The sequence below is a fragment of the Manis javanica genome, chromosome 15 (genome assembly GCF_040802235.1).
Source record: "Manis javanica isolate MJ-LG chromosome 15, MJ_LKY, whole genome shotgun sequence".
Lineage (NCBI taxonomy): Eukaryota > Metazoa > Chordata > Mammalia > Pholidota > Manidae > Manis > Manis javanica.
In genome coordinates, this window is record NC_133170.1 from 29,488,256 (window position 1) to 29,500,649 (window position 12,394).

Sequence of the window (12,394 nt, forward strand, 5' to 3'; positions counted from 1 at the left end):
CAGTTTATTTGAGCGCAATCCCAGGTGAGGTTCACCAGTCTGTGCAGACACAGGTCAGAGAAGTCACACCCAACCAGACAGGCAGGGAGTTTTTATAAGCACAGGGAAGGGAGGGGGAAGTGGGCCACCCCTTGGGGGATTTGGGGATTTTTTATTGGTTCAGGGTCAGGTGATCAGTCAGAGGTCTCTTCTGGGTGGAGGGGGTTTGCATCTGGGGTTTGTCGGCATGTCACGGGACTGGAATCCAGGAAGAGCTGTCCATTCCCTCCTTATATGGCACAGAGCTATTTGGTGCTGTCTTTGTTCCACTTGCACTGTCCTCGCTTTCCTCCCTCCAGTACCTCTAACCTTACATTCCAGCCTTTTGGTCATCATGGGCGATGACTCAATCTGGCTACTTCTGGCTGACAAGGGGCATCGTAGGAGGTTTTAAAGCTGGTTGACGGCCGGAGGAGGCTCAGTCGGGAGGGGCGAGTACTTGTGCAGCAACAGTTGATTGACCTTTATGCATGTTATTTCCACTATGCACTGTTGAAGAAACCTGAGAACACATGGGCCAATAAGGAGTAGAAAACAGATCGCTGCAACAGGGCCCAGGAGAGGCATCAACCAGGTCATAACAGGCGATTGAAACCAGCTGTACAGATTACTATCTGATATGCTGGTTCCCTGGAGTTCCTTTTTTAGTTCTTGTAGTTTTTGAACATTTTGCTCCACAAGTCTCAACTCACTGATATAGTAACAACATTGTTCCTGGAGGAATAGACAGGTCCCTCCCTTCTCTGCAGTAAGGAGGTCTAAAGTCTGGTGGTTTTGGAGAGTTACCAGGGTCAACGAGGTGACTTGCCCCTGGAGGGATGCCAGAGAGGCTGCAGATGCCTGGATGGCTGCCTAAAGCTGCCGTTCCAGTTTTTCTAGGGCCATAATACTGTAACCCAGGGCCCCAGCGCTCACTCCCATGGCCAGAATGGAGGAAGTGAGGGAGATCCCTGCCACTAAAGGCAGGAGGACTGCTCTCTTGTGACGGGAATCCAAGGCCCAGGAGTTGGCGAACTCAGCTCCCCCGTACAGAGTCAGCCTAGGGACCAGGGTGATGAACAGGCAAGAAGTGTTTGCGAAGTTGGTTTTGTATAAGGTCTCATTGCACCACAGGAAGGTGCCTGGCGGGGAGCAGAGAAGGGAAGGCTGCTTATAGTGATGTCTCAAGGTCACATTTGCTTCAGGTGTCTCAAATAATGGCACCTCCCCAATAAGTTTGGGCTTTGAGGGAGGGCCTGGAGGGCAAGATAGGGTCTCTCTTGGTGGTGCCTGAACTGCTACCACAGGGGCTTCTATAAGGGAAGTTCAGAGGAAGCACGGAGTCAAGGAAATATTGGGGAGGGTGTGCTGGAATAAATCCAGCCCTTCCTGTAGGAGACTTAACCAAGAAAAGGGAAGGGTCCTAGCGTTTTGTTGTATGTGAGACTGTAGGTGGGTTTCCTGGGTTTTAATGGCCTGTTGTACTTCTTCAAGATGTTCGGGGGTGCTTACCTCCTGGTGTCAGTGAATCATGATGGTCTGGCAGGAGTATGCTTGAAAATTATTTAAGTAGACACCCCCTGTAACGCCCTCATTTCAGCGATTATGTAAATTTCAAGATAGATTACATGAAAGGCCACAAAACAAGTCTTAAAATTTAAAACAATGGAACTCATTCAACAATGAAATAGAAAAAAGAAAAACTGTGCATCAATCATGGAGCTGAAGAACACTGGAGCTGCATAGAAGAATTCAATGGAGAACTTCAACAACAAAGTTGACCAAGAAGTAAACTAGAAGATAGTGAATTGAAATTACCTGGTCATAGGAGCAAGAAGAAAAAGGAATGAAAGGGGTCCTTGATGTTTAAATACCTCTTTGACCGGGGTGCCCAGAGTTGAAAAGTAAGCATATGGCAGCTATTGCCTGGGCGGCCTTCTACCATCCAGTTCATGACACAGGAGGCCCAGGGGCACCCAAAATTTTCCTTGACCCACTGTGTTTTGCACTTTCCTGTTTGTTGAAAGGTGAAGCAGAGGGCCATGTGGGTAGGTGTCTCCTCATCAGGGCACCAAACTCGGTTAAGAGGAAGGGAAATTACGGACTGACAATTGTTAACCTCATAGAAAGCTGTCCCAATCGTCTCCTCTACCTGTCCATTTTCTATGGTGTATCTTTGGGTGGCCTCAAATCGATACCTGACGGGAGAAGGTGAGGCCACTCCACTATGTAGGAGGAGGAGTAGGACGAGGAGCCCATCAGAGTTGGATCCGTAGAGGTCCAACTCGTTCCACCTGCCAAACATCATCGGGGTGAGGGGCTCTTTTTAGTTGGGAAATATGGTACCACGCAGGGTGTCCCGATAGTTTGGCAGCAGTGGAGGTTGTGAAGATTACAGTACATGGTCCTGTCCAGCAAGGCTGGAGTGATCAAGGCTAGAGTTCTCTTAAAAGTACCTCATCTCCTGGCTGAAGGATCGCTCATTTTCTGGGTTGCTGGATGACGTAGGTTGGGGTAGGAGCTGGTCTGCGTGTTCTCTGAGAAGATGTCTCAACAGTGAAAAGCAAGGAAGGTAGGAGGCCAAAGGAGGAGAGGTAGCAGGCAGGCCTGTGTTCAGTAAGAAGGGCCTGCCATACATTAGCTCAAATGCACTTAGTCCAACGGGTTCCCGCGGGACAGCACGCAGTTGAGCGAGAGTGATGGGGAGAAGATTGGGCCATGAGAGTTTTACCTCCAGAGACAGCTTAGTTGGTCTCTTAAGAGACCATTAGCCCTTTTGACCTTACCAGACAATTGGGGTTGACAGGGTATATGGAGGTTCCAGGTGATATTGAGAGCATCGGCTGTTAGCTGAGTGACCCAGGAGATGAAGGCAGGTCCGTTATTGGATTGGAGTGAAGTGGGGAGCCCGAAACATGGAACGATGTGTTCTACCAGCACCTGCGCCACCACTGATGCAGTTTCTTGGTAGGTGGGGAAGGCCTCGGTCCACCCTGAAAAGGTATCAACCAGAACTAGTAAACATCGGAGCTTTTTATGCCTAGGCATATGGGTGAAATCGACCTGCCAGTCCTGTCCGGGGATCGTTCCCCTCATCTGGTGGAGGGCTATCCGGATCTTTAGAGCACCTTGAGATGAGACGCAATGACAAGTAGTGCAGGTCTGGTGTACCTGATCTATTGCCTTGTGGAGACCATAAGGGGCAAATATGGGGGACAGAAACCAGTGCATGGCCTCCAGACCAATGTGTAGAAACTGATGAATTTTGGATATGATATCTTGGCCTTGGGCTCGGGGGCAGGCAATTCGTCCCCTGAGGTATATCCATCCCTGATCTCCCAACATCCCTCCTTGATGTAGAAGCAGTCGCCATTTGTCATTAGGGTATTGGGGCAATAGAGAGGGGGAAAGAAACAGCACAGAGGGTTGGCTAGACCCGGATGTTGGGCCGTGGCGTCTGCCAAAGCATTTACCCCTGGTTACTGGATTGTTTCCAGTCTCATGCCCTTTACAATGCATGATGGCCACCTCCTTGGGGTCCTGTAGGGCCTGTAACAGGTGGCTGATAGCCCTGCCATTGATGATCGGGGTTCCCTTAGTGGTAAGGAAGCTCCTTTCCTTCCAAATTGCAGCATGAGTATGTGTAATTAGGAAGGCATATTTAGAGTCAATATAAATTGTGGCCCTCTTCCTGGCTGCCAGCTGTAACGCCTGGGTAAGAGCCACTAAATCAGCTTTCTGGGAGGTGGTCCCAGATGGGAGTAGGTTTGCTTCTATCACCTGCGACAGAGTCACCACTGCATAGGCCACCCTTCACACCCCATCACTTCCTTTCACTGAGCTTCTGTCCGTGAAAAAAGTCAAGTCAGGGTTTTCAAGGGGCACGTCTTGTAGGCCCTCTCTAGGTTTTCTAAGAGCCTCTACAATCTCTACACAGGAATGAGTGGGCTGAACCGCCTGATCACTCACAGGAAGCAAGGAGGCTAGGTTAAGGGGTGGAGAAACTTGTAGGGTTACCTGTGGATGTTCAATGAACAGAAGATGGAATTCTTGTACTCTTGAAGGACTCAAGGAGGCCAGGGATTTATGACCCAAAAGATCCTGTAACTGGTGTGGGGAATACAGAGTGATGGACTGTTGGAGAGTTGATTTCAGAGCTTCTTGGGCCAGACTTCCCGCAGCTGCCAGGGCTCAGAGGCAAGGCTGCTACCACCCTGGCGGTGGTATCTAACTGTTTGGAGAGAAAGGCAATGGGACGGTTCCCTGGCCCTACTGGCTGTAGCAGCACCCTGGTTGCCACCCCTGCCCTCTCTGCTGTATATGGGGTAAAGGGCTTAGTTAGGTCAGGGAGTATCAATGGGGGGGATGAGAGCAACGCATCTCGCAACTGATTGAAAGCAGAAGCTACTTCAGTGGGTGAAGTTAGCAGCCCAGTAGGAGTTTCTGTGGCAGCCGCAAAGAGCGGTCTGGCCAGAAGGGCAATGTTAGGCACCCAGTGTCTGAAAAACCCTACCAATCCTAGAAAGGACAGTACCTTGGCTCCTGAAGTAGGTGGCAAGAGAGCTTTAATGCAGCTGCTCAGCCCACCGTTAGGGCTCTAGTGGTGGGAGTTAGAGCTAGACTGAGGTATGTAACCTGAGACAGAGACAGCTGTGCTTTGGCAGGGGATACCCTGTATCCCATGTCTGCCAGGAAATTAAGAAGGGATGTGGTGTCTAGAACCGAGGTCTCCTTTGAGGGGCTGCAAAGTAAAAGATCATTCACATATTGGAGGAGAAATCTCTTGCCTGTTGAGTGTCGTAAGAGGTCCTCTGCCAGGGCCTGTCCAAAATGATGGGGGCTATCTCTAAAACCAGAACTGTCCAGGTTAACTGTCTAGACTGACGGGTGTCAGGGTCTTCCCACATGAAGGCAAATAGCGGCTGTGAGTCTGAGTGGAGAGGTATAGTGAAAAAGGCATCTTTAAGGTCCAGTACAGTAAAATGAGAAGTACTGGAAGGGACCTGAGACAGAAGAGTATATGGGTTAGGCACCACTGGGTGTAAGGGAATAACAGCCTCATTAATTATTTGGAGGTCTTGAACGAGGCGATACACTCCAGAAGGCTTTTTTACTGGCAAGATGGGAGTATTGCATGGAGAGTTAGTAGGTACTAAAAGCCCCTGCGAGAGCAGACAATGAACAATAGGCTGTAGTCCCTTTCAGTGAGCCTACAAAATAGGAAATTGAGGCCAAGAAGGGAAGCGGGATGGGTCCTTAAGGTGTATTAAAACTGGGGTGTGGTGGTTTGCCACTACAGGGGTGGAGATGTCCCACACAACCAGATTGACAGCAGTCCAAGGAGTTGGGAGACTCAGGTCCCCATCGTCCAACCCCCCCCTTCGCTGACCAAAGCAATGAGGGAACTTCTGGTGTCCTGTAAGCATTCAAAAGGTGGGAGGGAAATAGAGGCTCCTAACTTATAGAGCAAATCCTGTCCTAACAGAAGGGTAGGACAGGAAGGCATGACTAGAAAGGAATGGGTAAATGCGATGCTTTGAAAGGTGCAAGCCACTGGGCCCATCTCTAAAGGTCTGGAGAGGGTTCCCATGACCCCAACTATGGAGACTCTGGCAGGATATAAAGGCCCTTTAAAGGAGGGGAGAATGAGTAGGTATCCCCCGTGTCCACCAAGAAGGAGATGGGCTTACCCACTACCCACAGCTTGGCCCTGGGCTCGGTGAGGGTGATCAGGCTGTCGAGTCCAGGCATCTTAAATCTTTGAGGATGCCCAGAAGGTCTGAAGGGTAGTTTTTTTAGGGCGTCTGCCCCTGGCGGGGCTCTTCCACTGGAGGAGGACTACTCCCTAGTGGACAGTCTACTTTCCAATGACCTCGCTTACTGCAGCTGGGGCACAGTTTGGTCGGTCTGCATGGTTGGTTGGGGCACTTCTGTGCACAGTGCCCTTCTTTGCCGCACCAAAAGCAAGGGCCCAGAGGTTCGAGTTGATCTTCAGGGACACCCCGACAATCTCCATGAGCCAGCCAAAGAGCAGCTGTTACGGCGTGAGTGTGTTCTGCCATTCAGGCAGCTGACCTCCTCTTGCTCTCATCCTCTCGGGCACGAAAAACTTTAAATGCCATATTTATCAGGTCTCCTAGAGGGGTCTGGGGACCACCTTCAGCCTTTTTAAGCATGGCCAGGAGAGAGGAACCTAACGCTCAGGCCGGGTAGATCTTAGTAAAAGCCCCTAGGGTTTCCTTTAGGCGCTTGAGGAATTCTGATGGGTTTTCATCAGGCCTCTGGTAATGTCTCTAAGCTTATTGTAATTGGTGGTCTTTTGAGCGGTTGAGTTCATACCCAACAAGTAGTGAACCATGCAATCCCGGCACGCCTCACCCTCAGGAGAATTATAATCCCACAGGGGTTCTTGTAGAGGAACAGCCTCTCTGCCCATAGGTTCCTGTTCATCTGTGGCATGGGTCTCATTGGCATAGTGCTGTGCTGCCACCATGACACATATTCCTCCAGGGTTAGAGTGGAATGGAGGACTACATGTACATTGTGCCAGGTGAGCTTGTAAGCTCGAGTGAGATACTTAAACTGTTTAGCGAACATTACGGAGTTGGAGGAGAAGGACCCCAATCGCTGTTCCACTTGGGACAAGTCTGCCAGGGAAAAGGGAACATGAACCTGCACTACCCTTTCAGCCCCTGCTACCTCTCTCAAAGGAGCCATCACATGAGCTTAACACCACTGTGACTTAGAGTGGGTTACGGGAGGGCTAGACCATTTGGGCGCTAGCTGCGGTGAGTAAGATGGCGGCAGGTTTGAAGGAGGTGATGGAGGAGGCGACACTGGCAGTGGGGAATACAACCTGGGAATCAATGTGGAACTTGAAGGCTGGGGACCAGGATATGGGGGAGTTTTATCTGTTTTTTCCAAAGTGGAGTCGGCACCTGTGGCACAAGATGGTGGCATGACTGGAAGAGAAGGGGAACAACATGGCAGAGAGGCAGGAAGAGAAGGGGAACAAGATGAACATTGAGGAAGGGAGCTGGCCCCCACGGTGGGCCTGAAGGAGTGGGAAGGGGGGTAGCCGAGATCCTCTGCCGAGTCCATCAGAGAAGAGCCTCCCAGTAATAGGAGTCATAGAGATCGGCAGTCTTTGGTGGAGGCCTGGGCCAACAAAACTTGGGAAGGGGTACACTTAACACACAGATCTGGGTGGGCATGCAAAGTCCAAAAAGCCTGCACATATGGGATTTCACCCCATTTTCCACTCTGGTGGCAATAATTAGTCAAGTCGGTGAGGAGGCCAAAATCGAAAGTTCCCTCAGGGGGCCAGCGAGATTGATTGTCCAAAGGATACTGAGGCCCAGCCTGAGAGCAAAGAAGGACTAGCTACTGTTTGCGAACTTCCCAGGACAAATATAGCGTAGCCAAATTAGAAATGAGACACCGCAGTGGGGTCTGAGCCTCTGCTTTTGAGGGCTGATTCCCCATGTCTGCACCACTCCCTCCTAACTAATCCCGCTGAGAGGAGCACCCAGCATCCCAAGCGCGACAAGTCAGGGGAGACATCCTGGGAGCCTGGGTGAAGGACGTCTCCCACACCGCAGGGCCAGGGGCAGGCCGGATGCCAGCAGAGGATGGGCTGGATGCCCCAACCTGAACATAGCTACGATTTTGAATGGACCAGGTGAAAAGGAGTTAGGAAGGGAAACAGACTAGGGGAAACTGAGGGACTCACCGGAAAATAGTAAACGCAGCAGAGAGCAGGCTGAGGTCCCGGGTTGGGGAAGGAGGGGGCAGGGCCACCAATGGCCTGTCAGGGCCCCGCGCTCATGCTCCTTCCCAGGTTTCGGCACCAAATGCAAGATAAATTTTAACTTAAATGAGCAGGTGACAAGAGGCAACAAAAGGCCAGGCAGTTTATTTGAGCCCAATCCTGGGCAAGATTCACCAGTCTGCACAGACACAGGCTGGAGAAGTCGTGCCCAACCAGACAAGCAGGGAACTTTTATAAGCACAGGGAAGGGAGGGGGAAGTGGGCTGGGCCAGAGGTATGTGGGGAATTCTTATTGGCTCAGGGTCGGGTGATGGACAGCCAGAGGTATCCTCCTTCCAGATGGAGGGGGTCTGCATCTGCGGTTTGTCGGCACATCACGGGACTGGAATCCAGGAAGAGCTATCCGTTCCTTCCTTATATGGCAAAGAGCTATTTGATGCTTTCTTTGCTCCATTTGAACTGTCCTCGCTTTCCTCCCTCTGGTGCCTCCAGCCTTACAGCCTTCCCAAACATGGAGAATTCAGAAATGGACATCCAGATACATGAGACCTAAATCAACCCACTCAGACACACATTAAATATCATTTTAAAGAGTCAAAGACAGTAAATGCTGTGAGCCACTGCCACTGTTGCCCACAGCAGAGCTGCAGGGCCTGCCCTCTGGCACCTCCCACTCACTTCCTCCCTCCTCTCCTGCTCTCACTCCTCTGGAGCCAGTACTCCAGCAAGGAGTGTGGTGACGCCCCTTTCTGTCCTTCGCTTCCCCTCTGGGCAGCCCACGATGCTCAGCTCCCCTGTCTCTAGCCCGAGATGAATGCTGAGGCAAAGGCTCAGTTCAACATCCTCCTGGCTACCAACTACTACAATGGTGCTCACTATAAACAATACCCATCCAGCACAAGCAATGTTTATTCCTACTGTGAATGCCATGAAAAGAAGAGAGAAAACTCCACAATGAGGAAGGTGTAATTCAATGAAACAGTGTTTGATGGGCTGCAGTACATTCTTAATAAGTACTTTAAAGGCAACATAATAACCAAAGAGAAATTCTAGGATGCCAAGCAGGTGTGGAGAGCATTTCCAAGATAATTAATGTCTTAAATGAAAAGGGATGCAACTACATTCTTGAGAAATATGATGGGCATATTACAATAGAAATAAAAGCTGTTCCCAAGGGCTCTGTTACTCCCCAAGGAAATGCTCTTTGTAGTGGAAAACACAGATCCAGAGTGTTACTGGCCTCCAAACTGGACTGAGAATATTCTTGTGCTGTCCTGGTATCCAGTCACAGGGGCCACACATTCCAGAGAGCAGAAGAAAATTTTGACCAAATATTTGGTAGACACATCTGGTAACTTAGATGGTCTAGAATACAAGTTGCATGATTTTGGCTACAGAGGACTTTCTTCTCAAGAGGCTGTGGTCAGAGAAGAGCCTGCTGCTTGGTTAACCTCAAAGGCACAGACACAGTGGCAGGAAATGCTGTGATTAAAAAATACTTTGGAATGAAAGATCCTTTTTCAGGTTATTCTGTTCCAGCAACAGAACACAGTACCATAGCAGCTTGGGGGAAAGACCAGGAAAAAGATATTTTGAATATTAGTCACACACTTTCATCAGTGCCTGTATCTGTGCTCAGATACAGCTGAGACATTTTTTAATGCCTGTTGGAAAATATGGGGTGAAGATTTAAAGACATTTAATACTATCAAGTACAGTGGCACCACTAATAATCAGACCTGATTCCGGAAATCCTCTTGACCTCTGTGTGAGCAAAATTATAATATTTCCATATCTCACCAGCTTTACTCTATTTGCATATCCTCAGTGGTGGAGAGTTCATCTCCATATCAATGGGTAATTACCTGGGCAACTAAGGGCTTATCTGAACCTCAAAGTTTAGGGAGAGGTCCTTGCTTGCCTGCTTTTGCCAGAGCAGAAGAGAGAGATGGCCCCGGACTGCAGTTTGTAAGCAAAAAATGGATTTTAAACTTTATTTCTCCCTTTAACTGATTTCAGTTTTAGAGGTATTTTGTCCCAGGATTTCTTCTCCCTGAACTTACATTTGGTGGTAATTAATGGCCACTGGTGGGTGCCTGGGAAGAGGCCACCCAAAGCTCCTCAGGTCGCTGCCTAAAATGCTTCTGCAGGATAAGCCTCCAGAGGCCACAGTGTCCCAAAGGAGACCACAGAGCCCAAGACTCTACAACAGGAAGAGACCACAGCCCATGACTATCCCACAGGAAGGAAACAGAGCCCACGACCATCCCACAGGAGGAGCCCACGGAGGCTATGATGGTCCCTCACAAGCAGACAACAGTGCCTGAGGCTGTCCCACAGACCCAGACACCCCACAGCCTTTTCCTGTTCCCATTCCTTGTCCCAGCTCTCTTTGTTACCATTGCTGCTCTTGTGCATCTATTGCTGCAAGAAGGTGAGGGAGCTCTACCCACACAGCCCTGTGCCCAAGTTCTCCAGCACCCCTCAGGCACCCTGACACCTGCCCGCCCCGGGATCCTGCTCTAAGGTCACCTGACCAAATGCTTAGGTACAGGTGCTGCCCTCCCATTCCTGGGCCCACATCCTGGATGCTGAGGAGCTCTGTACCTCAGGCTTGCCTTAAGGAAGTGGCCTGTGAGATGCCCTGGCCACTGAGGAGAAGTGACCCAGGCTCTGAGACAGGGCTGCCTCCCAGGGGCCAGTGTTCTGAGGGACTCGGGTGGACAAAGTCTGGGGAGAGCCCTCTACTGTGGAGGGAAAGTGAGACCCTGAAGGGCCAAAAATGGCCCCAAAGTACAGTCAGGTGCCCCAGGATTCCTCTGAGGCAGCTGTGCCTGTAAAACCAACGTGGTCTCTGCCCATCACTAGAGCCTTGTCATTCCTCCCCAGTTTGTGCCAGGCTGTGCAGGGCCCTGTGCTGGGCACAGGGGACAGACATGAAGCGGTTGCATTCCTGCCACAGCAGCTCCAGGTCTGGTGTCCCAACTGGCGTTGGTCCCAGGGTACTGAGGGTAAAATGTCACCTTCGTGGCATGTGGGAAGGACCCTGCCTAAGCAGAGCAGTAACAGGCCAGAGGCTGGCCCAGGGGAGGGTGGGCACTGAGGCTTGGCTAGCTGGGCTCCCAATGACACATGCGGGAGTGCTGCAGGAGGAAGGACCCCCGGAGGCGTGAGAGGGCAGCCCCATCAAGAAGCCTGCAGGTAGGTCCCAGGTCTCCAAAGTAGGGGTGCTGAGGACAGGAAGCTATGGAGGGTGCTGGGTGGACTTCCCTGAGGGCTCTGCACTGGGGGTGCTTCAGGGTGTGGAGAGCAGAGGGGAGAGAAGAGAAGGAAGGGAAGGAGAGTATCTCTTGTCTTCATAAGATGTAAAGAATGCTGTTGAAAACCACCCGGTGGGACACCTGTGCCAGGACCAGACACCCCAGCCTGAATGTCTCCCCAGGGACCGACAGGGGGTTGTGGGCTCAGCTCAGGCAGGTGGGGCCAGCTGGCCACAGACCCACATGAAGCAAGCACTCAGATGGACACCCAAAGCCCTGTTCTGTCCTCGGCTGCAGAGCAGGGTCCCCCATCGTGTGCATGGCTGAGCCAGAGCCCTCCACACCCCTTCCGGTCTGTTTATCTCTTCATCTTTCTGTCTTCCAGAAGCTGCCACCAAAAACAGACAAGGTAGTTCATGTTTTGTTGTGATGGCGTCAGAGCCTGATGGGCACACTGGTCTTCCAAAGGAGACCTCCTGCAGCCTAGGGGTATTTCACCATCAGTCCACCTAACACTGCCTGGGCAGAGAGAGCTGGCAGAAGAGGGTGACAGAGGGGCAGATAGAGGGGCAGGGTGGATCCCCCCAGAGGATGTGGAACTCACACAGTGTCACCCAGAGGACACCCTTCTCATGCTCCCATCAGAGCCTGACCAAGAGCCTCTGTCACTGAATTAGCACACTGGGGACCTGTTTCAGCACCTGCTATGATTTCCCTGAAACAAAGGGGCTTTTGTCACAGCCACATCTTCTTTTCATGGCAAACTGGACCTGTGAGGTGACTTTGTTCAGACCTGTACCCAGACGCCACTGACATTCCATCAGCCCAGGAACAAGGGAAGTAGGGCAAAGGATGCTCCCCCTGGGCCAGGACCTTTGCTCTTTGCCCCTGCCCACTGCCCTCAGGGACTGTTGGTCAGAGGACCCTGTGCAGGCCAACACAGAAAAGACTAGGAACAACAAATGTTGGCAAGGATGCGGAGAAAGGGCTACCCTCCTACACTGCTGGTTGGAATGTAAACTAGTTCAACCATTGTGGAAAGCAGTATGGAGGTTCCTCAAAAAACTAAAAATAGAAATACCATTTGACCCAGGAATTCCACTCCTAGGAATTTACCCTAAGAATGCAGGAGCCCAGTTTGAAAAAGACATATGCACCCCTATGTTTATCTCAGCACTATTTACAATAGCCAAGAAATGGAAGCAACCTAAGTGTCCATTGGTAGATGAATGCATAAAGAAGAGGTGGTACATATATGCACAATGGAATATTATTCAGCCATAAAAAGAAAACAAATCCTACCATTTGCAACAACATGGATGGAGCTACAGGGTATTATGCTCAG

The 12,394-nt window shown here is 50.8% G+C and overlaps 1 long non-coding RNA gene and 1 pseudogene across 1 annotated transcript; one reads left to right on the top strand and one right to left on the bottom strand.

Annotated features, from left to right (window-relative positions):
- LOC140846531 (uncharacterized) lies at positions 1 to 7,977 on the bottom strand. The gene is made up of 3 exons (XR_012125708.1): positions 7,751 to 7,977; positions 2,805 to 3,011; positions 1 to 528 (listed from the first exon to the last, which is right to left on the bottom strand). It is a non-coding gene; the product is annotated as an uncharacterized lncRNA (long non-coding RNA).
- A 622-nt stretch (positions 7,978 to 8,599) lies between these two features.
- LOC108400613 (nicotinamide phosphoribosyltransferase pseudogene) lies at positions 8,600 to 9,450 on the top strand (annotated as a pseudogene).
- The last annotated feature ends 2,944 nt before the right edge of the window (positions 9,451 to 12,394 follow it).